The following is a 26,991-nucleotide window of genomic DNA, read 5'->3' as shown; positions in this document are numbered from 1 at the left end:
ATGGAGAAGTCTTGAGGCTACTGTAAAAATAAGACTGAAAACCAAAAACAGGAGGCTTAAATCCAAATCCTGAGAATACCAGGGAACTCCTGACTCCAGAGAACATTAATCAATAGGAGCTCATCAAACACCTCCATACCTACACTGAAACCAAGCACCATCCAAAGGCCAACAAGTTCCAGAGCAAGATATACCATGCAGATTCTCCAGAAACACTGGAACATAGACCTGAGTTTCAATATACAGGCTGCCCAAAGTCACTCCAAACCCACTGACATCCCATAACACATTACTGGACAATTCATTACACTCCAGAGAGAAGAAATCCAGCTCCACCCACCAGAACACCGACACAAGCTTCCCTAACCAGGAAACCTGGACAAGCCATCCATACAAACACACCGACAGTGAGGAAACTCCACAATAAACAGAACTCCACAAACTGACAGAATACAGAAAGGCCACCCCAAACACAGAAATATAAACAAGATGAAGAGGTAAAGGAACAGGATAAATGACCACCAAACCAACAAAAGAGGAAGAGATAGGAAATCTACCTGATAAAGAATTCTGAATAATGATAGTGAAAATGACGCAAAATCTTGAAAACAAAATGGAATCACAGATAAATAGCCTGGAGACAAGGATTGAGAAGATGCAAGAAAGTTTTAACAAGGACCTAGAAGAAATAAAACAGAGTCAATATATAATGAATAATGCAATAAATGAGATAAAAAACACTCTGGAGGGAACAAATAGCAGAATATCGGTGGCAGAATACAGGATTAGTGAAAGAGATGATAGAATGGTAGAAATAAATGAATCAGAGAGGAAAAAAGAAAAATGAATAAAAGAAATGGGGACAATCTCAGAGACCTCTGCAACAATGTTAAATGCCCCAACATTTAAATCATAGGAGTCCCAAAAGAAGAAAAAGGAAAACCATGAGAAAATACTTGAGGAGATAATAGATGAAAACTTCCCTAAAATGGAGAAGGAAATAATCACCCAAGGCCAAGAAACCCAGAGAGTCTCAAAGAGGATAAACCAAAGGTGTAACACCCAAAGACACATATTAATCAAATTAACAAAGATCAAACACAAAGAACAAATATCAAAAGCAGCAAGGGAAAAATAGCAAATCACACACAAGGGGATTCCCATAAGAATAACAGGTGGCCTTTCAAAAGAAACTCTTCAGGCCAGGAGGGAATGGCAGGACATACTTAAAGTGATGAAAGAAAATAAACTACAGCCCAGATTACTATACCCAGTAAGGATCTCATTCAAATATGAAGGAGAAATCAAAAGCTTTACAGACAAGCAAGAACTGAGAGAATACAGCACCACCAAACCAGCTCTCCAATAAATGCTAAAGGATCTTCTCTAGACAGGAAACACAAAAAGGGCGTATAAACTTCAACCCAAAACAGTAAAGTAAATGGCAATAGGATCATACTTATCGATAATTACCTTAAACGTAAATGGGTTGAATGCCCCAACCAAAAGACAAAGACTGGCTGAATGGACACAAAAACAAGACCCCTATATATGTTGTCTGCAAGAGACCCACCTCAAAATAAGGGACACATACAGACTGAAAGTGAAGGGCTGGAAAAGATATTCCACGCAAATAGAGACCAAAAGAAAGTAGGATTAGCAATACTCATATCAGATAAAATAGACTCTAAAACAAAGGCTGTGAAAAGAGACAAAGAAGGACACTACATAATGATCAAAGGATCATTCCAAGAAAAAGATACAACAATTATAAATATATGTGCACCAACATAGGAGCACCACAATATGTAAGACAAATGCTAACAACTATGAAAGAGGAAATTAACAATAATACAATAATAGTGGGAGACTTTAATACCCCACTCACACCTATGGACAGATCAACTAAACAGAAAATTAACAAGGAAATACAAACTTTAAAGGATACAATAGACGAGTTAGACCTAATTGATATCTATAGGTCATTTCACTCCAAAACAATGAATTTCACCTTTTTCTCAAGGGCACATGTAACCTTCTCCAGGATAGATCACATCCTGGGCCACAAATCTAGCGTTGGTAAATTTAAAAAAATTGAAATCATTCCAAGCATCTTTTCTGACCACAATGCAGTAAGATTAGATCTCAATTACAGGAGAAAAACTATTAAGAATTCCAACATATGGAGGCTGAACAACACGCTGTTGAATAACCAACAAATCACATAATAAATAAAAAAGAAATCAAAATATGCATAGAAATGAATGAAAAATGAAAACACAACCCAAAACCTGTGGGACACTGTAAAAGCAGTGCTAAGGGGAAGTTTCATAGCAATACAGGCATATCTCAAGAAACAAAAAAATAAAGTCAAATAAATAACCTAACTCTACACCTAAAGCAACTATAAAAGGAAGAAATGGAGAACCCCAGAGTTAGTAGAAGGAAAAAAATCTTAAAAATTAGGGCAGAAATAAATGCAGAAGAAACAAAAGAGACCATAGCAAAACTCAACAAAGCCAAAAGCTGGTTCTTTGAAAGGATAAATAAAATTGACAAACCATTAGCCAGAATCATCAAGAAATAAAGGAAGAAAAATCAAATCAATAAAATTAGAAATGAAAATGGACAGATCACAACAGACAACACAGAAATACAAAGGATCACAAGAGACTACTATCAGCAATTGTATGCCAATAAAATGGACAATTTGGAAGAAATGGACAAATTCTTAGAAAAGTACAATTTCCAAAACTGAACCAGTAAAAAATAGAAAATTTTAACAGACACATCACAAGCATGGAAATTGAAATTATAATCAGAAATCTTCCAGCAAACAAAAGCCAAGGTCCAGACGGCTTCACAGCTGAATTCCACCAGAAACTTAGAGAAGAGCTAACACCTATCCTACTCAAACTCTTCCAGAAAACTGCAGAGGAAGGTAAACTTCCAAACTCATTCTATGATGCCACTATCAGCCTAATACCAAAACCAAACAAAGATGCCACAAAAAAAAGAAAACTACAGACCAATATCACTGATGAACATAAATGCAAAAAACCTTAACAAAATTCTAGCAATCAGAATCCAACAACACATTAAAAAGATCATACATCATCACCAAGTGGGCTTTATCCCAGGGATACAAGGATTCTTCAATATCCAAAAATCAATCAATGTAATTCACCACATTAACAATTTGAAAAATAAAAGCCATGTGATTATCTCAATAGATGCAGAGAAAGCCTTTGACAAAATTCAACATCCACTTATGATAAAAACTCTCCAGAAAGCAGGAATAGAAGGAACATCAGTTCAGTTCAGTTGGTCAGTTGTGTCCGATTCTTTGTGACCCCATGAATTGCAGCACGCCAGGCCTCCATGTCCATCACCATCTCCCAGAGTTCACTCAAACTCACGTCCATCGAGTCAGTGATGCCATCCAGCCATCTCATTCTCTGTTGTCCCCTTCTCCTCCTGCCCCCAATATCTCCCAGCATCAGAGTTTTTTCCAATGAGTCAACACTTCACATGAGGTGGCCAAAGTACTGGAGTTTCAGCTTTAGCATCATTCCTTCCAAAGAACACCCAGGACTGATCTCCTTTAGAATGGACTGGTTGGATCTCCTTGCAGTCCAAGGGACTCTCAAGAGTCTTCTTCAAAACCACAGTTCAAACACATCAATTCTTCAGCGCTCAGCTTTCTTCACAGTCCAACTCTAACATTCATACATGACCACTGGAAAAACCATAGCCTTGACTAGATGGACCTTTGTTGGCAAAGTAATGTCTCTGCTTCTCAACATGCTATCTAGCTTGGTCATAACTTTTCTTTCAAGGAGTAAGCGTCCTTTAATTTCATGGTTGCAGTCACCATTGGCAGTGATTCTGGAGCCCCCCAAAATAAAGTCTGATACTGTTTCCACTGTTTCTCCATCTATTTGCCATGAAGTAATGGGACCAGATGCCATGAGCTTCATTTTCTGAATGTTGAGCTTTAAGCCAAATTTTTCACTCTCCACTTTCACTCTCATCAAGAGGTTTTTTAGTTCCTCTTAACTTTCTGCCATAAGGGTGATGCCATCTGCATATCTGGGGGACATACCTCAACATAATGAAAGCTATATATGACAAACCCACAGCAAACATTATCCTCAATGGTGAAAATTTTAAAGCATTTCCCCTAAAGTCAGGAACAAGACAAGGGTGCCCACTTTCACCACTACTATTCAACATAGTTTTGGAAGTTTTGGCCACAGCAATCAGAGCAGAAAAAGAAATAAAAGGAATCTAAATTGGAAAAGAAGTAAAACTGTCACTGTTTGCAGATGACATGATCCTCTACATAGACTCCTCTATAAAGACTCCACCAGAAAATTACTACAGCTAATCAATATAGTAAAGTTGCAGGATATAAAATCAACACACAGAAATCTCTTGCATTCCTATACACTAATAATGAGAAAATAGAAAGAGAAATTAAAGAAACAATTCCATTCACCATCACAATTGAAAGAATAAAATACTTAGGAATATATCTACCTAAAGAAACTAAAGACCTATATATAGAAAACTATAAAACACTGGTGAAAGAAATCAAAGAGGACACTAACAGATGGAGAAATATACCATGTTCATGGATCGGAAGAATCAATATAGTGAAAATGAGTATACTACCCAAAGCAATCTATAGATTCAATACAATCCCTGTTGAGCTACCAACGGTATTTTTCACAGAGCTAGAACAAATAATTTCACAATTTGTATGGAAATACAAAAAAGCTTGAATAGCCAAAGCAGTGTGAGAAAGAAGAATGGTAGTGGAAGATCAAAATGCCTGACTTCAGGCTCTACTACAAAGCCACAGTCATCAAGACAGTATGGTACTGGCACAAAGACAGATATATAGATCAATGGAACAAAATAGAAATCCCAGAAATAAATCCACGCACCTATGGACAACTTATCTTTGACAAAGGAGACAAGAACATACAATGGACTAGCGATTCAATTCTTACATGATAGTATACATGATAGAATGCCATTCTCCCAAATCATCTCACCCTCTCCCTCTGAGTCCAAAAAGTCCGTTATACACAGCTGTGTCTTTTTTCCTGTCTTGCATACAGGGTCATCATTGCCATCTTTCTAAATTCCATATATATGTGTTAGTATACTGTATTGGTGTTTTTCTTTCTGGCTTACTTCACTCTGTATAATCAGCTCCAGTTTCATCCATCTCATCAGAACTGATTCAAATGAATTCTTTTTCACGGCTGAGTAATACTCCATTGTGTATATGTACCACAGCTTTCTTATTCATTCATCTGCTGATGGACATCTAGGTTGTTTCCATGTCCTGGCTATTATAAACAGTGCTGCGATGAACATTAGGGTACATGTGTCTCTTTCCATTCTGGTTTCCTCGGTGTGTATGCCCAGCAGTGGGATTGCTGAGTCATAAGGTAGTTCTATTTCCAATTTTTTAAGGAATCTCCACACTGTTCTCCATAGTGGCTGTACTAGTTTGCATTCCCACCAACAGTGTAGGAGGGTTCCCTTTTCTCCACACCCTCTCCAGCATTTATTTCTTGCAGATTTTTGGATCGCAGACATTCTGACTGGTGTGAAGTGGTACCTCATTGTGGTTTTGATTTGCATTTTGCTAATAATGAGTGATGTTGAGCATCTTTTCATGTGTTTGTTAGCCATCCATATGTCTTCTTTGGAGAAATGTCTATTTAGTTCTTTGGCCCATTTTTTGATTGGGTTGTTTATTTTTCTGGAGTTGAGCTGCATACGTTGCTTGTATATTTTTGAGATTAGTTGTTTGTCAGTTGCTTCATTTGCTATTATTTTCTCCCATGAATTGAATCGCTAGTCTATGTCTGACGCAGGATACAGCATGCTTGGGGCTGGTGCATGGGGATGACCCACAGAGATGTTATGGGGAGGGAGGTGGGAGGGGGCTCATGTTTGGGAACACATGTAAGAATTAAAGATTTTAAAATTAAAAAAATTAAAAAATAAATTAATTAATTAATAAATTAAATAAAATATTGGAATGATAAAAAATAATAAAGTATATAATTCAAAAATAAATAAATTAACTACATTGATAAAAATGAAGACTTGAAGCTATAGTGAGCAAATATTTTAAATATATATATTTTATGTATGTGTGTGCATGCTGAGTTGCTTCAGTCATGTCTGACTCTTTGTGACCTTATGGACTATTGCCCTCCAGGCTCCTCTGTCCATGAGATTCTCCAGGCAAGAACAGTGGAGTGGATTCCCTCTTCCAGGGGATTTTCCCAATTCAGGGATCAAACCCATGTCTCATGCCTGCTGCACTGGCAGATGAGTTCTTTACCACTAGTGCCATCTGGGAAGCCCATTATATATATATACCCACATGTACATACATATATCTACATTTAAATCATATAATATTTAAATATATAGTATAAGCTAAAATATAGAATTTAAACTATATAATCAAAACATATAAGTATATATTTAAGTACTTATTAAATATTTCATAAATATTAAATAGATTAAACATGTAGAATACATAAACATGAATAGTAAATATATGTACAAAATAAAAATTTACATTACTATGTTACAAAAAAAAAAGAACATACAATGGAGCAAAGACAATCTCTTTTACAAGTGGTGCTGGGAAAACTGGTCAACCACTAGTAAAAGAATGAAACTAGAATGCTTTCTAACACCATACACAAAAATAAACTCAAAATGGATTAAAGATCTAAATGTAATACCAAAAACTATAAAACTCCTAGAGGAGAACATAGGCAAAATACTCTCTGACATAAATCACAGCAGGATCCTCTATGAGCCACCCCCCAGAATATTGGAAATAAAAGCAGAAATAAACAAATGGGACCTAGTTAAAATTAAAAGCCTCTGCACAATAAAGGAGACTATAAGCAAGGTGAAAAGATAACCTTCAAAATGGGAGAAAATAATAGCAAATGAAGCAACTGACAAAGAATTAATCTCAAAAATATACAAGAAAGGCCTGCAGCTCGGTTCCAGAAAAATAAACGACCCAATCAAAAAATGGGCCAAAGAGCTAAACAGACATTTCTCCAAAGATGACATACAGATGGCTCCTGTTGCAGCTGCTGCTGCTGCTGCTAAGTCCCCTCAGTCATGTATGACTCTGTGCAACCCCATAGACAGAAGCCCACCAGGCTCCCCTGTCCCTGGGATTCTCAAGGCAAAAACACTGGAGTGGGTTGCCATTTCCTTCTGCAATGCATGAAAGTGAGAAGTGAAAGTGAAGTCGCTCAGTCGTGTCCAATTCCCAGCGATCCCATGGACTGCAGCCTACCAGGCTTCTTCCATGGGATTTTCCAGGCAAGAGTATTGGAGTGGGTTGCCATTGCCTTCTCCATACAGATGGCTAACAAACACATGAGAAGATGTTCAACATCACTCATTATTAGAGAAATGCAAATCAAAACCATAGTGAGGTACCATTTCACACCAGTCAGAATGGCTGCTACCCAAAAGTCTGCACCCAATAAATGCTGGAGAAGGTGTGGATAAAAGGGAATCCCCATACACTGTTGGTGGGAATGCAAACTAGTAGAGCCACTATGGAGAACAGTGTGGAGATTCCTTAAAAAACTGGAAACAGAACTGCCTTATGATGCAGCAATCCCACTGCTTGGCATACACACCAAGGAAACCAGAATTGAAAGAGACATGTGTACCCCAATGTTCATCGTAACATTGTTTGTAATAGCCAGGACATGGAAACAACCTAGATGTCCATCAGCAGATGAATGGATAAGAAAGCCGTGGTACATATACACAATGGAGTATTACTCAGCCACCAAAAAAATACATTTGAATCAGTTCTAATGAGGTGGATGAAACTGGAGCCTATTATACAGATTGAAGGAAGCCAGAAATAAAAACACCAATACAGTATACTAACACATATATATGGAATTTAGAAAGATAGTAATGATAATACTGTATGCAAGACAGCAAAAGAGACACAGATGTATAGAACAGTCTTATGGACTCTGTGGGAGAGGGTGAGGGTGAGATGATTTGGAGAATGGCATTGAAATATGTATAATATCATATATGAAATGAATCACTAGTCCAGTTTCGATGCATGATACAGGATGCTCGGGGCTGGTGCACTGGGATGTCCCAGAGGGATGGTAAGAAGAGGGAGGTGGGAGGGGGGTTCAGGATGGGGAACACGTGTACACCTGTGGCAGATTCATGTCAATGTATGGCAAAACCAATACAATATTATAAAGTAATTAGCCTCCAATTAAAATAAATAAATTTATATTAAAAATAATTTATGAATATCTCATAACATATAATTCACTGATATAAGCTACAAACCACTCCCATCTATTTATTAAAGCAAAATTCATAAGGATAATACTTTATTTAACCTAGTTCTAGCTACTATGTGCACAAGTTATGCACAATTGCATAGCTGCAGTTCATAAAAATATTTTAGATTTCAAAACTTCAACCATTTTAGGACTATTCTTATTACAAATTAAGAAAATTTTGAAACATAGAAAATCTAATACTCATTTATTATACCCTTACTCTTCCCTTATGGAATCACAGACATGTGTACAAATATAGTAGCAATAATAATACAACCCATAACTAAATCTATTGATGATAAGCAAAAACAACCCAGATTACAATGATAGCTTTGAAAGTACACAGGAAAAGCAACAGAAAAGCCTGTGTGCACATTTAGAGTTTAAACTCAATAACAACTAAATGAATTAGTATGCGATATATGCCCAGCCCTGCAAAGAGTAAACATCAACTAATAAGTGACGAGACTAGTATATGTATGACTTGTGATATCAAACTTATTACTTGTGTCACACCTGATTATGTCAACTAGTTTTAAATTTGAAAGAAAAATAAAAGTAGCTCCAAATGGATAAGAAATGTCACAAAATGTAAAAGGAATGCTTTGAATTTCTCAGTTGAAAGATACTGTATAAACATAAAATCTAGCAATAAGACAGAATGGAAAAAATAGAGAAGATATACCTTTTTATTCTAAATAAAAAACATATCTATATGATTAAAATGTAATGTTTAAATTATAAAAATGCAATGAAGAACTTGGAATTATCATCTGAATGAAAGGATCTATAATTTAAATCTAGAAGTAACCAACTTCTGACTTTTTCCTTCATACAATAAAGGAAATTATTTTTGAAGTAAAAATACAGGTAATTCAAAAGTTGCCTGAGTTAGATACAGTATTTTAAAATAACTTGGACTAGTCTTCTTGGTGCTCCTTCTAGTAAAATAAAGTAAAAAAAAAAAAAATGCAGTTTATCTGACATGGATCCAGCCTTTGAGACTATGACAAAAAATATTTCCTAAATAACTTTTTAAAAATATAAATGTATTTTGTAAAACTCACTTAGGAGCTAAAAAAGTAGCTCATAATTGACAGTGAAAACAACCAATATCCACAATGGTTAGGAAACATGGAAATGAGGCACAGAAAGTGTACATAATAAGGAGATATAATTCAGGACTCTGAAAGGTTATGAAGATATTAACATCCTACAAAATAGTTTAATGAAGATTGTTAGAAAACATCCATTTTCCTCATTATTAATCATATCAAAATTCAATTTCAGGTTTTCAGTCAACATTTACTGCACTTTAAAATTGCTACAAAAAGCTTATCTTTCAGTAACAAAGTTTCACCCCCAAATTCCTGAGATATATTAAGAAAACAGGAATGACTTAATAACGTGGAATCTTTTGGGTGCCAACAGTTCAAAGAGAGTTAACAATTCATAATATAAGATATGATACTAAAAGAATGATAACTATATGTGAGACAGTTCCTGTGAATATTAGTTTACATCTTATATATGAAGATTTTCTTTTATTTCGTTTGTAGATACAATACTTTAAGAATAAACTCTAATCTTTACTCTTCTTCCTATACTGAATTGGCTGCGGGTATTTTTCACTTTGTGAAAAGGGTTATGTTCCAGAAAATATGCTCCAAAATTAAATTGTTGGGTAAAAGCCATTTTCCCATAAGCTTCCACAATAAAATATAAAGATGTATTTAGCTGGAAAATGTTTCAATCCATTGATATAATAAAGATCATGCTTAATAATATGATAGCACTTTAAAAACTACATATTTAAAGAAAATTATAACTTAGGGATACACCATTGATACTCAGTGCTCTACCTTCAGATTCAGTAGCAGAGTGATAAAAACATCAAGACTTATCTATTATGCAGTAACAAAACTAACAGTTCCATGCCGTATTTCACATAGAGCTACCACTGATATTTAGCAATACAACTAAGATATGTACCTGCCTTAAACTACCATAGTACTTAGAACTTGGCTTATGAAGTAATTCTAACTTTCTCAACAGTTTCTCTATCATTTAGATTAATCAGTTCTCTTTCCAAAGATCTTCCCTTTTGATACCAGCATAAGCAGCTAAGAACAGAATTGTGCAATAATGCTTAGCAAAAGAGACCCCAATGCCTTCTGAAAATATTTTGCTATCTACTGACTTGTTAATTTCCGACAATGATCAGTATTCATTGACTGTGTCTGTGTGGGCCATTCTGTTCTCTAATAACTATTTAGAAGTCATAAACTATTGCTTATTTAACTAACAGCTGACATCCTAAGCAGAGGATCCTCAAAAGAATTATATTTATTGAAATTATTAGATACTTTAAATTAGGGTTTATCACTAATAACTATATTCAGAGAAAACTATTACTGGCAGCCAAAAGATACCAAATGAAAGATATATGATGTTATATAGAAGCTCCTTGGAAGGTAAGCTATGACAAATCTAGACAATGTATTAAAAAGCAGAGATATCACTTTGCTGACACAGGTCCATACAGTCAAAGCTATGGATTTTCTAGTAGTTAAGTATAGATGTGAGAGTTGGAACATGAAGAAGGCTGAGCACCAAAAAATTGATGCTTTTGAATTGCGGTGCTGGAGAAGACTCTTGAGAGTCCCTTGGACTGCAAGGAGATCAAACCAGCCAATCCTAAAGGAAACCAACCCTAAATATTCATTGGAAGGACTGAGCTGAAGCTCCAATACTTTGGCCACCTGATGTGAAGAGCTGACTCATTGGAAAAGATCCTGATGCTGGGAAAGATTGAAGGCAAAAGGAGAAGGAGGCGGCAGAGAATGAGATGGTTAGACAGCATCACAGGCTCAATGGACATGAATTTGAGCAAACCTGAGAGATAGTGGAGAACAGAGGAGCCTGGCATGCTATAGTCCACATGCTTACAAAGAACTGAATGCCAACAGCATAGAAGCCTCAAAATGTCAAGTGTGGGTATATTTTTCCTTACAGCAAATCTGTGAATTAACTCGAAAATTCTTCGTATTTGGAATTCTAATATGTAAGTTTCTGTTTATGGGGTGCATACTTCTTTCTTTATGTAACAATTACACTATATTATCTTGTTCTATACACACACACACACACACACACACACACACACACACACACACACCTATAGACATCAATTTACAATGGTTGACAAAAACCCAGAAGACTAGTCATATAACTGATTCTCAACAAAGCAGACAGTTGTTAGAAAAACACTATAAGTGTTGCAGAGGTTTATATTTGGAGTTTAAACACTGATGTTAGTCACTGATTGGAGTTTCCCTGGTGGCTCAGATGGTTAAAAAAAAAAATCTACCTGCAATGCAGGAAACACAGATTCGAGTCCTGGGTTGGGAAGATCCCCTGGAGAAGGAAATGGCAACCTACCCCAATATTCTAGCTGGGAAAATCCCATGGACAGAGGTGCCTTGCAGGCTACAGTTCACGGGGTCACAAAGAGTCAGCCACGACTGAACAACTAGCACACACTAGTCACTGATTATTAATGACATAATTTTAAACTTTGACAGACATCAATTAGCAGGACTCTGACATATTCCCCTTGTTTTTAGAAAACAGTAGAAATAGTGGTGTTAATGAGCTGTACTAAAAATTATCATGTGTTTTAATGGACCAAAATTTATAGAATTTCCCCCAAATTATTTTATTACTAGTCTGAAGTTGACTAATCAGATCAATCTTATACAAAGCACTTATATTTTAACAGTCTTAGGAGACAGTGAAAAGTTTGCCCCAGGAAATAGGATTATGTTAAGTCTGACTTCTATAGTGTGTACATTTGTAAAAGTATTGACATTTAATTTAATAAAGGTATGTAATTTGACATAAAACTATTCCCACTACAATGTAGTTAATTGCTACTGACAGTCCCCTTCTCCACCTTTAAGGTTTATCCAGAAGAATAATTTGCACAAAAATTCGAAAATCAAGTGTCTTAGCTCAAGCTGTGCTGAACTCCTCCCCTTCCAACAGTCTACACTTCTAATAAAACAAATCAAGACTTTTCTCTATAATGCCTTCTCAGACAAACACTGGTCTCCAAAGATCTCCTCTTACTCAATCCTTTTAGTTCTTATTCTATACTATTTTATGCTCCATTCGTTGATCATGATATCTCATGTATGTATTTTCTTTCTCCAATGGGTAAGCAATTTATCTCCCAGAACCTGTTTCTGTTCTGTTCTCCACAGTACCTAGTATAGTAACGGGCACTCATAGAAAAGAAAAACTTGTTAAAAGTCAATTTTTAAAAACCTCATTCTAGAGTTCACTGGTCAAAAGCCTGGCAAAATGGACTATTACTATTATCTTATAACGTGGCTATGACAACACAGATAGATGCTCTTGAGTATGTGGTGCCTTCGTAGCCATACTCATTACAATAGAATTTTAAGTTAGATTCAAATTACTGCCTGTTTCTAACAGTTGGTGACGATGAACAGCAAGTATCCACATGGTACATTATTGTTTCAAATAATTCAGATTTAATTCATCAAGAGCTTTTCCAAAACAAAAATATTTCTAACTTTGCCATCTATTAATAGCACTGAGAAGCACATCAGTTTGCCAATTCATGCATAAAACAAACAATACTAGCTGAGGTCCAAGATTATTTTGCAGTGATACTCAGAATTACATCCTGCTGTAACTCCTACCTAAGAGAACTTCAAACAATATGAAAGCTTCCAAAGAAAAGCATTTTATCCAAAACTACTAGAGATGTCAATCTTGACTGATTCACTAGTTACCTAATCACAAATGACATCTATATCCTTTTAAAAAATCTTTTATCTTAAAAGCTTTTACCCAAAACTAAATTTAGCATTTTTATTATTTTGCTTCTTTTTCAAATAAAAGAAACCTGAAATGGCTTAAAAATCAGCAAGGAAGGAAGAGAGCCAAATAAAAGAAGGAACCCATCTTTCATTGTCTACACACAGAAGTACCTTATAATAAAAATTACTAGTTAATCTAAATTCGGTCTGCTTTTGAAAGGGGTCAACTAAGAACTGAAATTTTTTTAAACCGTTTTCTCTTAAAGAAACAACTTTGCTGCTCAAAGATAATATTGATTTTTTTTAAGTAGCTACAACTTTAGATCCTCATCTAATCACTCTGTCCAAAATATCACTTCAGGTTCCTCATATCAATGTTTTATGGAGTAACAATTCTCAACCACAGGCTACCTCAAGAAGAACAGACATATCATAATACAATCTCACTTTTATTAGGGACATTTTAGGTTTCTTTATCATACTTATTTTTATATAAATACGTCATTCTGGATAAAGAGTAGTTAGTTTGTAAAGCTCGTTTGCCCTCTTATCAGTCACTCTTCGCCTCCTTTTTTCAAGTTTGATGCCACTCTAGAAGTCAAGTGGAGTATGTGTTTGCTAGTTTGTTTTATTAGTATTATTTAATATAAGTACTGTCTTCCTAACATGTATACATCAGAAGCCAGGCACAAGGCTTTTAAAGGCTCTCACCTCAAAAGTAGCAAGAAAACTGAAAAGTAAGGGGCCATGCCAGCTGCCTGTTCAAGCCTTGAGGCATGGAGCCACAGCAGCCTGAGAATTGGCTCTAGAGAAGCCTGCGGTTAGACAGCCTCCTGAGAGCAAGAGTGAGGGAAAGGGGCAAGCATAGCACTGGAAACGTCTGTCCCCGAATTAAGGACCAGGCTGCATGATTGTACGTAGATGTATCAGCATCCGCGGCACCTAAGAAGCAAAGCCAGGCCTTAAGCACCGACCTCTCGTTCCCGGACGCCCGGGTTTAGACCAGAAAGTGATGCTCTTTAGAAGGAAAACTACCTCGAAGGGAATAGGTAACCGCGAGCAGATATGTAGCAGAGGCATAAGAAGCGTCTGCAGGAGAAAGCAGCGCTTCATTCTCTTCCCGGGGCCCCAGAGGCCAGAAAGGCGCCCCAGCACCGGGCGAGTGCGGTGCCACTACTCACCCCTACTCTCCTACGGTCCCCGTCGTCGCCCAGCTCGACACAGCCCCTGCAGGGGGAGCCCCTCCCCCGCCCGCCTCCAGGGGTGGGCTCAGCGGGTTAGACGAGGCGGCGGCGCAGGTGTCCGTGAGCCGGGGCGAGAGAAGTGCCCCAAGAGGAACTGGGTTCAAGGGAGGCAGCCTGGTGCCTTGCGCTCCCCGGCGCTGACAACTTCACCACCATCGACGTAGAGGGGTGAGGGGAGGCACTGGGGGGAGGCCCTCGCCCAACGGCCCGGACCACCCCCGCGGTACTAGGCCCGAGCTCGGGCGGGACCGCTGCCCCCTCAGGGACGCGATCCCCAGGCCTGATTCCCGTCCCTCAGCCCTGGCGGCCACAGAGCAGCAGCGGCTCCCTCTCGGGGCCGCGGTCGCAGCGGCATCCTCGTGCTCCTCCTTCTCTGGCGCTGCTGCCTACACACACAGCCGCTGCACCCCGAATGCTGTCGCCTAGCAACCGCGCGCATGCGTCCCGCCTCCTCCATCGACCGCCGTCACTGCTGGCGCCGCTTTCAGAGCTCAGTCTGTGACCTAGAAAAGTACGCAAAAGCACGTTTCCTAGGGCCCAGATAGAACGATGTCAGGGTAGGGGTGGGAGAAGTAAATGGCATCCTACTCTAGTATTCTTGCCTAGAGAATCCCGTGGCCAGAGGAGCCTGCCGGGCTGCTGTCCATGGGGTAGCACAGAGTCGGAAACGACTGAAGCGACTTTACATGCATGGATGCATTGGAGAAGTAAATGGCAACTCACTCCAGTATTCTTGCCTGGAGTATCCCAGGGACAGAGGAGCCTGGTGGGCTGCCGTCTATGAGGTCTCACAGAGTCGGACACGACTGAAGTGATTTAGCAGCAGCAGCAAGGTAGAGGTGAAGTGGGGAAAGGTGCAGAATGCTCTGCAAATCTAAAGAGGCTGGAGGATCTAGGTTATGACTGTCTCCTGGCACCTCCACAGGCACATCGATGGTTGAGACTGACAGTCCTGAGAATCTCCTAACTTATTTTTCAAAAGCGCTTCTTGCAATCTGATCCTTCACAAGGGCCTCCGGAAGAATTTTCTAAATAGCTTCTCTGACCATGTCACTCATCTGCAAAACTCCAATGATTAGCGGACAGTCTGCTGAATAAGCCCTAACTGTTCTTGACTGCTGTATTAGCATCCTCTCTGGTCTCCCTGCCTTTAGACTTGTCTTTCTGAAATCCGTTCTCATATTTCTACCAGATTGATTTTTGTAAAACATAAATCTACTCTCACTTCCCTCTGGTTTAGAGAATGAATGGGCTTTGAAGTTAGAGCCAGTATTTAAATTATGCCTCACCCACTGAGTAGATATATTTTCTTGAGCTATGGTGCTTAACTTCTCTGAATATGTTTCCTCATGGAGATAATTATAGCACCTATAGACTAGTTTTTAGGATTAAAAGAGAGAGTACATATAAGGTACTTAATATACATAACTTACTCTGGCACAGAGTAAACATTCAGTAAAAAATTAGAGCTATTTTTCAGTAGGTCTTGTTGCCTATAATAAAATACAAACTCCCTAGCTTAGCATTTAAAGTCTTCTAAGATCTTGCCTCTATTTTTCCAGCCCTAGCTACTTTCAATCCCTCCTGGGCACCCAGCAACAGACAAGTACTTTTTGAGATACACCTGGATCAATGAAGTACTTGGACATATTTCCTTAAAGTTCATTTGGGGAAGAATTCTGTGTAAACTATCCAATTAGTGAACATGTAAGTATTGGTGGTCCTTCCCAAATCACACATGTTAATATTCATATATTTACACTGAAAATTGACATGTAGGTAGTGACTATTTACAAAAATTGTATGTTTTCCTGGGGGCCTATTTACTTGATCTTTTTGAAATTATGCTTAGAGATTCTATAAGGTGTAATGAAAAATGTCACCAATTTTGAACTTAATATAATACATAAGCATATTTACCAACAACCTGTGCCCTGGGTGTTTAATAAAAGTTTTCAACATTTTAGGAAGTGTAAAAAAGGGTGGGTGGGTGGGGGCTTCCCTGATGGCTTATTGGTAAAGAATCTTTCTGCAATGCCAGAGTTCCAGGAGACGCAAGTTTGATCCCTGGGTCAGGAAGATCCCCTGAAGGCAGGCATGGAAACCTCCAATATTTTTGCCTGAAGAATCCCATGAACAGAGGACTGGTGGGCTACAGTCCATAGAGTCAGACATGACTGAAGTGACTTAGCATACACCATGAAAGCACATGTGTAAGAAGTTTGAGAAACACCAGAATTGCTAATGAAACATTAGTGTAATCTCAAATGGAATATAAAACTAAAATGAAACTTTATGGGAACCAGACAGCCAGAAAATATTGAAGAAATAGAAGAATTGGAAAGGTGCAAAAGGGTGAATCACTCTGAGACTAATTAAATGGAAGTACTAGATGGAAATAATCAACAAACTAACCAACAGGGAAGATCATAACATAGAGAATATTTACTACAACTGTGAATATGGCAGTGGGCTTGGATGGAGTTCTCTCATAGATCATACCTTTCCTTTTGTATGATACAGAAATGCCCTTCAGTTTCAAAAGAAGAGAACTGTTTAGCATTCAGCCTTTTGCAAGGGCTATCAACGGCTCACAGGAGTAGACTTCCAAGAGAACTTGCTTGGATCTTCTAAAATCTGTATTTAGTTACATAAAATCTTTATTCCCTATTTACTTATAGAACTCATAACATTCTATAGCACACATTATGTTTATTAGTGAAACAGAGGAATAAGTAATCACCTTTAATTCTCCCGTATACTTCTAGATATAGAACTGTGTCACTGGTTCACTTACACTCTTTCAATACTTTTCCTGGGGTTTCAATATAAAATCTGAGCTCCTTTGCACACAGCAGTGTACCTGCCTCTATTATGGTGGTGAAGTAAAAACTCCTATCAACAAAGATCTATCCACATCAATATGGAAAAAAATAAAACATTTATTATTAAGTGCAACACAGTATGCGCATAAGGGTAAACCTTAAGAGACTGCAAAGTTAGGATAAAGTTCCACACAACTTATAATAAAGCAAATACAAAGGTACTTGGAAACTGAGGCAGTTATTTGTTTAGTTAATTTACTTCCTCCTAAAGAATAATAAAGCTTCCATTATCTCCCCCAAAGACACCTTGAATCTTCTGAAAAGGCAAATGGTTACACATGGAGATGGACCCCCATGCTAACTCTGTATTTACATTTCCATAGGGAATATGGCTCATGACCTTGGAAACATGTCTACATTATAAAACTGGAGACAGACATTTTAGTTCTGGAAAGGGACATTCTAAAAGTTAGATAGAAGATTCAGGTTCACTATGTCTCCTCAAAAGACACTATAAGAAGTGAAAGTGAAGTTGCTCAGTCATGTCCAACTCTTTGCGACCCCGTGGACTGTAGCCCTCCAGGCTCCTCCATCCATGGGATTCTCCAGGCAAGAATACTGGAGTGGGTTGCCATTTCCTTCTTCAGGGGATCTTCCCGACCCAGGGATCGAACCCAGGTTCCTCATTGCAGGCAAACACTTTAACCTCTGAGCCACCAGGGAAGCCCATAAGAAATGAAGGGAAGGAAAATAATCTCTTTGTCCTTTAACTAAAGTGAAGTCGCTCAGTCATGTCCGACTCTTTGCAACCCCATGGACAGTAGCCTACCAGGCTCTACCGTCCATGGGATTTTCCAGGCAAGAATACTGGAGTGGGCTGTCATTTCCTTCCCCAGGGGATCTTCCCAATCCAGCGATTGAACCCGGGTCTCCTGCATTGCAGACAGACGGTTTACCATCTGAGCCACCACCTTTCCAATTCAATGAGTCCCTCAAAAACAGAACTCCATGTTGGTACAGTAGATGGCACCTAGAAGACCATGGAGAAGTTTTTCTTAAATGAGAAAGTCACAAAAAAGATAGCATTGTTGTGGGTGTTGATGAATGAGTAAGAGTTTTCCAGAAGGAGATAAAAATAGTCCATTCAAAGGAAAAAGTATATTCAAAGGTCCAGAGAATGTGAAAGTATACGGTATGTTCAGTTTGATTTACACATACTATGTATCTATATTTAGGAGATGAGCACCATAAGGCTGTGATGGAATTGAGTATAGAGAAGTAAGTTGGAGATAGATTGTGAAATGCCTTTAATGCCATGTCAAAGAATTTAGAAACGGTCTATATCTGGTGGTTAAAATAGGGCAATGTTCTAATACTTGTTAAGGGGTCTGGCATAAATATTAGATAGTACTGAAGCCCAAAAGAGCTTATAATCTAATGGATGCAACAAGGCAAAGTAGCAATTAACATAAATGAAATACCATAAGTTGACAGGAATTTTAGGGGGATAGATTTGGAATAGACTTTGGATAAAGTTTCTGAGAAAGTGCCTTGGAGACTCCATCTTTACTTATAACATAAGGTGTCTCCTTTATTGGAACTCCAAATACTTGAACCCTGTGTATCCCTATACTATAGTCCTACCCCCCACCTCTGTTCAGTTTCCATTCCAGCTTTTGTGAAGAAAATCACTCTGACCTTTTAGTGTAAATTGATATTGCACAGACTAATGTTTTTTTAATCTCACTACTTGGCAATCCTTTAACTTTTTCTTGGTCAGTCCCTCTCCAATTTTCCTCAGCTGTCATTCTAAACTCTAACCATTCTCCACTGTAATTGACATACTTCACCCACCCATCAAACCCACCACCCAACTTGTTACTTCATCACCTACATTCCTTACAGAAATGGAAGCTATTAGGCGTTTTTCTCACCTACAACCTGCATCTGCTCCCATATTGTACTTCAGTTCCTTCAGCTTCACATAGACTGTGTAAAACTACATCTTCCATCTGATCTCCCAAACCTTGTCTCACCCAGCTCCTCAAGACCTTGTTTATCACTGTTTCTGTCTTTATTATATTAGATCTCTTCCTCTCTGACATTCTCCTTAACCTATAAACATACTCAAGATTCTTGCATCCTTAAAAGAAACACTTTTCCTTTATCCTGGAGCTTCCCCTTGTTTCCTTGAAATGTCTCCTTTATCTTATTACCTTTTCTTATGATGCAAAGGTCTCAGAGGCGGTCATCTACATTTACTGTCTCTATTCCTTCACTTCCTATTCACCTTTATTTTTTTATTATTTTACTTTACAATACTATATTGGGTTTTGCCATACATCTACATGAATCTGCCACGGGTGTACATGTGTTCCCAATCCTGAACCCCCTCCCACCTCCCTCCCCATACCATCTCTCTGGATCATCCACCTCTGTCTCTCTACTGAAACCTCTTTTTTATAAGTATAACAATTACCCATAAGTTTCTCTGTGCCATGGGCACTTTCTTTTGGACCTCACCACTACATTGATAGTGTTGAGTATTTTGATTTGCTTGAAATTATCTATTCACTTGACTTCCAAATACACACTCTGTTCTTTTCCTTCCTCTTTAGCTTTCTCACTTTTGTAATCTTCATGGATTTTTTTCTTTTTCTACATATCTCTCAAATGTTTATGTTCTTATATGGATTTGTCCATGGGCTATTTCTTTTGTTCTACTCTCCACAGTCTATTACTTATACATGGATGACTTTCAAATCTGTAATGTTAGTTCAGACCTCCCTCCTGATCTAACTGTCTACTAGACATTATCACCTGGATGACCCCCAAACAATTCATTTTGTCCATAACTGAATTCATCATCTTCCCATGCTAAATATTCTTCTTCCGTGTTAAGGGAGATTCCCCCAAAAAAAAAACTCCTCACAGAGAGACACTTTTATTACAACACAATAATTCTATCTTCCTGCAGAAACAAATGAAAGGACTAGATTATAGCCATTTTATGTGAGCTATGTCAAGATAGCTCTATGTTTTCCTGAAAATAGATTGCATATATGTACCAAGGAATAATAAGTTGTGTCACTCAAAAGGAAGTTCCATGAGGACAGGGATTTTTTGTCACTGCTGTATCCCCAGTGCTTAGAATAGTACCTGGGACATAGTAAGACCTCAATAAATGAAGGAATGCACATATCTTCTGCTTAAAGAACTTTCATTTAGGAATTCTGCTAGACTGTAGCAGAATATATATGTCCATAGATTATGGATGAATGTAATCTTTTTGTATCTGAAATAAGATTAAAGGAAATTACAGCTGCATTTCACCCAGATTTCTGCCCATGGGAAATAAAGAGAAAGGATCAGGAAGGATAAAAACATTCATCTATTTCCTGAAACAGCCAATTGGCAGTTCGTTCTTCCAGGAGCTCAGATATCTGCTATTGACAAAACTCTGAGGTTTGCCTCCAGTTCCAGAGTGAACAATGCCAGCTCATCTCCAAGAAGATTGGAAGAATGGTGGGTCTTGTCTAGATCTTGTTTGGCATTATATTCAATGGTGAATAAAGAACATGTGAAACCCTTCACCTTGTCTTCTGAGTCAGAAACTTAGAAGTTAGACTCTCTTTTACATCCCTACTCCCACCACATCTAATTAATAAACCCTGTCAATTATATCTCCTAAATATCTCTCATATTCATCTCTCCTTTATACTTGCACTGCCACCAGTTTTGCCTTAGTTTAGGCCCTGACCTCTTTTTAGGACTATTTCAACAACTTTCTAACTGGGCTCCTTGCTTCTCCAAACCATCTTCCATGCTGCTTCTTGAATGAGCTATCTAAAATGCAAACCTGACAAAATTCCTCTTTGCTTAAAATATTGCAAACCTATCCCTAGTGCCTATTGAATACACTCCAAGCTACATAATTCTTTATAATCTATCTCTTCTCCAGCCTTATTTCCTACTATTCTATCCATTCCATTCCATGCACAGGAATATACTACTTGCAATTCTCCTTTGATAAATATCCTCCTTCATCTGGGAGCTTCTCTTCCCACCAGTTTATCTTAGTGTTACTATAGAGTTTCAGATTATGTGACCCCTTAGCCACAGTTGACCAATCAAGGTCTGTCATATTCCTTCCTCAGAAAATTGAAATCAAGCCTAAGAGATTTCTGCCCACTCTGGCTGCTTTATTATGCTGAGAGTAGTATATACTCCAGAGCTGTTGGCAGTAGCAATTTTTATACCGTATGGTCTGTGAAAAAGAAAAACCTGGTCTGCTATGATAGATGGAAAAGATACACAGAGAGATTCAGAGATGAGAAAAGGGAGAATTTAGATAGCAGTTGAGTCCCTGGACTCCAGCTTACTCCTTCAAGCCCACCTGCCTTATTGTTCTTGGGTTCCCTATGACACTCTATCTTCATGTTAAATTGTTTTTCTTGCTCAAGATAGTTAGAATTTAATTTCTCTTCCTTGCAAAAAAATAATACACTATCGTATCAAGCTATTTAACATTCCTATGTCTTTGATTATTTTTTCCCTTTAACTAAAAAATTGTTGCTCTTCCCATGACTATTTTATCTGAATAATTCCTATTTTAGTAGAGAAGGTAGCACTCAGACCCTTCACCTGTCCTGGAAAGATACTTACCTTTCTACCCTGGCTTTTCTGCATTCCTCCCCAAGGAAAAGGAATACTGATAAGTCAGATTGCATGACCATGATTATGTCAGACTTAGTAGTAGATTGTATAATTATCTACAAACAAGTCCCATGGCTATGTATGGTCCTTCCCTTTCTGTTCCTCCACTGTGTCTGTTGTAGGTATTGTTAAAAAGCCAAAGCCTACATTCCAGAAATCTGTCTGTCCCTCTCTCCCTCCCTCTCTCTCCATCTAATAATATCAGCATTAATTCAGATTCCTGTGTCTCGTGACTACCCAGAGAACACTAACATTTGGATTTGAGATTAGGAACAGGAGTGTCATTAGAGAACCTCACTTAGGTTTTAAGTGAGCCACACTTCAACCACATTTTTCCATCATGTTCTACCAGGGAATACTTTGTGCAGTCCCTTATAGTTAGTCATCACAGTTGTAGCTGGTATTAGAAGGAAAAGAGATTCTATCCTGAAGTAGGAGATCCCTTTGTGGAATGTAGATTGAAGAGACAGCTGCACTGCTGCTGAAGCTAGATTAGAAGGCAGAGTTCCACATGGAGAAAGGAAAGTTCTCCTTATGACCAGCCAGGAAAGGACTCTTTAGACAGAATTTTGGTGCACATGCTTTTAGTCATTGACTAGAGGGGCAGTATCTTGCTCTCCTCCTTCCCTCTCCCTTGTCTCTCACTTGGAATTGAGCAATGGACTAGTTCCCCAATAGAAGTTACATCCTGCTATGGCAAGAAAATTTCGATGGTAGAAGAAAAATTTTGTTTCTGTTTAGGTAACCAAAGTGTTATTGTTGTTGTTTAGTCACTTAGTCATGTCCAGCTGTTTTGCAACCCCATAGACTATAGCCCACCAGGCTCCTTGGTCCATGGAATTCTCCAGGCAAGAATACTGGAGTGGGTTGCCATTTGCTTCTTCAGGGTAGCTTCCCGACCCAGGGATCAAACCTGCATCTCCTGCATTGGCAGGTGGATTCTTTACCACTGAGCCACCAGGAAAGCCCCAAAGCCCTAGTTAACCAAAGGGTGGAGAATTCGAATACTAAGGTAAAACAATACTTCCATAGGTTCATATTTGATAAGTGCCAATAGTCACAGCAAAGAGCCAATAAATATTTGAGAGGCTTTTAGAAAATAAATATGTAAGCTGACTTGATCTTTTGACAGGCAGTTTCTCAATTGAATTTTTTTAATTGGTGGAACATAGCTTTACAATTTTGTGCTGGTTTCTGCTATTGTTATTGCTGTTGTCCAGTCACGCAATCATGTCTGACTCTTTGCAACCCCATGAACTACAGTACACCAGGCCTCGCTGTCCCTCACCTTCTCCTGTCTCTTGTCCATTGAATCAGTGATGCCATCCAGCCATCTCATCCTCTGACTGGTTTCTGCCATACAACGATGTAAATCAGTCATAATATATACCCCTTGCCAGTTGAGCCTCCTTCCCCTATCCCCATCACACCCTTCTATGTCATCACAGAGCACCAGACTGGGTTTTTTGTGTTGTTTAGCAACTTCCTACTATCTTTGGGCTTCCCTTGTGGATCAGCTGGTAAAGAATCTGCCTGCAATGCAGGAGACCTAGGGAAGATCCACTGGAGAAGGGAAAGGTTACCCACTCCAGTATTCTGGCCTGAAGAATTCCATGGACTGTATGTCAACGGGATGGCAAAGAGTCAGACATGACTGAGTGATTTTCACTTTCATTATCTTATTACATGATAGTGTGTGTGTGTGTGTGTGTGTGTGTGTGTGTGTAACTTTCTCAATTCATCCCACCTTCACCTCCCCTCGCTGTGTCCACAAGTCTGTTCTCTCCTAGATTCATCAGTATCATTTTTCTGGTTTCCATATATATGCATTAATATATGATACTTATTTTTCTCTTTATGACTTACTTCACTTTATATAATAGGCTCTAGGTTCATTCCCCTCACTACAACTGACTCAAATTCATTCTTTTTATGGGTAATATTCCATTGTATAAATGTACCACAACTTCTTTATCCATCCATCTGTTGATGGACATCTAGGTTGCTTCTGTGTCTTGGCTATCATAAATAGTGCTGCAATGAACATTGTGTTATACACATCTTTTAGAACAGCCATTTTCTCAGGGTATATGCCCATTAGTGGGATAGCTGGGTCATACAGAAGATTTATTCCAAGTTTTTAAAGGAAATTCCATACTGTTTTCCATAATGGCTGTGTCAGTTTACCTTCCTACCAACAGTATAGGAGGGTTCCATTTTCTCCACATCCTCTCCAGCATTTATTATTTGTAGGTTTTTTATGATTACCATTCTGACTGGTTTGAGGTGATACCACATTGTAGTTTTTATTTGCTTTTCTCTAATAATGAGCAATGTTGAGCATCTTCTAATGTGTTTATTGGCCATCTGTATGTCTTCTTTGGATAATTGTCTGTTTAGATCTTCTACACATTTTTTATTGTGTTGTTTGTTTTTCTGATATTAAGCTATATGAACTGCTATATATTTTGGAGAATTAATCATTTTTGAGTTATGTCATTTGCAAATATTTTCTCTCATTTTGAGGGATGTCTTTTCATATTGTTTATAGTTTCATTTGCTGTGCAAAGCTTTTATGTTTAATTATATCCCACTTGTTTATTTTTGTTTTTATTTTCATTAATCTAGGAGGTGGATCAGAGAGAATCTTGCTGTGATTTATGTCAGAGTGTACTGCCTATGTTTTCCTCTAAGAGCTTTATAGTATCTGGTCTTACATTTAAGTCTTTAATCCATTTTTAGTTTATTTTTGTGTTTCGTGTTAGGAAGTGTTCTAATTAAGTTATTTTACATGTAGCTGTCCAGTTTTACCAGCACTACTTACTGAAGAGGCTGTCTTTACTCCACTGTATATTCTTGCCTCTTTTGTCAAAGATAATTTGCCCATAGGTGTGTGGGTTTATCTCTGAGTTTTCTACTTTGTTCCATTGATCTATATTTCGGCTGTTGTGTCAGCACCATACTGTCTTGATGACTGTAGCTTTGTGGTATAATCTGAAGTCAGGACGATTGATTCCTCCAACTCCATTTTTCTTTCTCAAGATTGCTTTGGTTATTCAGGGTATTTTGTGTTTCCGTAAAGATTGTGAAGTTTTTTGTTCTAGTGAAAAGAGCCACTGGTAATTTTATAGGTATTGTTTTGAATCTATAGGTTGCTTCAGGTAGTATAGCCATTTTCACAATATTGATTCTTCCAATCCAAGAACAGGGTATATCTTCTCCATCTGTTTGTGTCATCTTTGATTTCTTTCATCAGTGTAGTTTTCTGCATACAGTTTTTTTGTCTCTTTAGGTAAGTTTATTCCTTAGGTATTTTATTCTTTTTGTTGCAATAGTGAATGGGATTGTTTTCTTAATTTCTATTTCTGATTTTTTTTTTTTACTGTTACTGTACAGAAATGCAAGGGATTTCTATGTATTACTTTTTTAAAATTTTACTTTACAATACTGTATTGGTTTTGCCATACATCAACATGAATCTGCCACGGGTGTACATTAGTTCCCAATCCTGAACCCTCCTCTCACATCCCTCCCCATACCATCTCTCTGGGTCATCCCAGTGCTCCAGTCCCAAGCATACTGTATCCTGCATTGAACCTAGACTGTGTATTACTTCTATATCCCATGAGTTTACTAGATTTGTTGATTAGCTCTAGTAGTTTTTCGATGGTGTTTTTCTGGTTTTCTATGTTTAATATCATATCATCTACAAACAGTGAGGGTTTTACTTCTTTTCCAACTTGGATTCCTTTTATTTCTTTTTCTTCTCTGATTGCTGTGACTAGGACTTCCAAAATTATATTGAATAATAATGGTGAGATTGGGCACCCTTGTCATGTTCCTGATCTTATAGGAAATACTTTCAGTTTTTCATCATTAAGAATAATGTTTGCTGTAGGTTTGTCATGTATGCTGTTTATTATGTCGAAGTGGTTTCCTTCTATACACATTTTCTGGCGAGTTTTTTTTTTTAATCATAAGTGGGTGTTGAATTTTGTCAAATATTCCTCTGTATCTATTGAGGTAATCATATTGTTTTTATCTTTCAACTTGTTAATATGGTGTATCACATTGATTGACTTGTGTATATTGAAGAATCCTTGCATCTCTGGGATAAACCTCACTTGATCATGGTGTATAATTCTAATGTGTTTTTGGATTGTTTACTAGTATATTGTTGAGGATTTTAGCATTTATGTTCATCAGTTATATTGGCCTGCAGTTGTCTCTCAGTTGAATTTTGTGTAATAGATTATAGACACTACACTGATAGTACAAATTTACAGGTATACAGGTGAAGTTAAAACCAAGATTTTGGCTTTTTTCTGTCCCCTTTCTAACCTTGTTCCATAAGCATTAATGCTGCTAGAAGCAATATGTGAAACATTTTTTCTTAGGACTGTCATAAGCACTGGTCTTAGATTTTATGAGCATGGGACTGAAACTTGAAAAAAGAGTGACCATGGGAGGCGTGAAGTTGTGTCACTACAATGTCAGAAGTGTTAGAAGATTTAAAACCCCAGTAAAATGGAGCCAATTCTGTAGCTACTGAAAAATACTAAGTTCCACCCCATAGGGCTTCCATGGTGGCTCAGACAGTAAAGAATCTGCCTGCAGTGCAGGAGATACAGTTTCAATACCTGGGCTGGGAAGATCCTCTGGAGGAGGGAACAGCTACCCACTTCAGTGTTCTTGCCTGGAGAATTCCATGCACAGAGGAACCTGGTAGGCTACATACAGTCTATGTGTTTTCAAAGAGTCAGACACCACTGAGCAACTAACATATTCACTTTTCAAACACCACCCAGGCAACTGGGTATACCTACTCTGGCTGAGATAAGAAAACAAAATCAGAAATTGGAGATAAGATGATTTTTTACTTTAACTTATTTGGGAGTTTAATTTCTATATACAAAGTAAACAAGTTTCAATATATGACTCTATCTTTGAGGAAACAATC

The sequence above is a fragment of the Ovis aries genome, chromosome X, assembly GCF_016772045.2.
Source record: "Ovis aries strain OAR_USU_Benz2616 breed Rambouillet chromosome X, ARS-UI_Ramb_v3.0, whole genome shotgun sequence".
Lineage (NCBI taxonomy): Eukaryota > Metazoa > Chordata > Mammalia > Artiodactyla > Bovidae > Ovis > Ovis aries.
Note: the sequence above shows the minus strand (reverse complement) of the source record.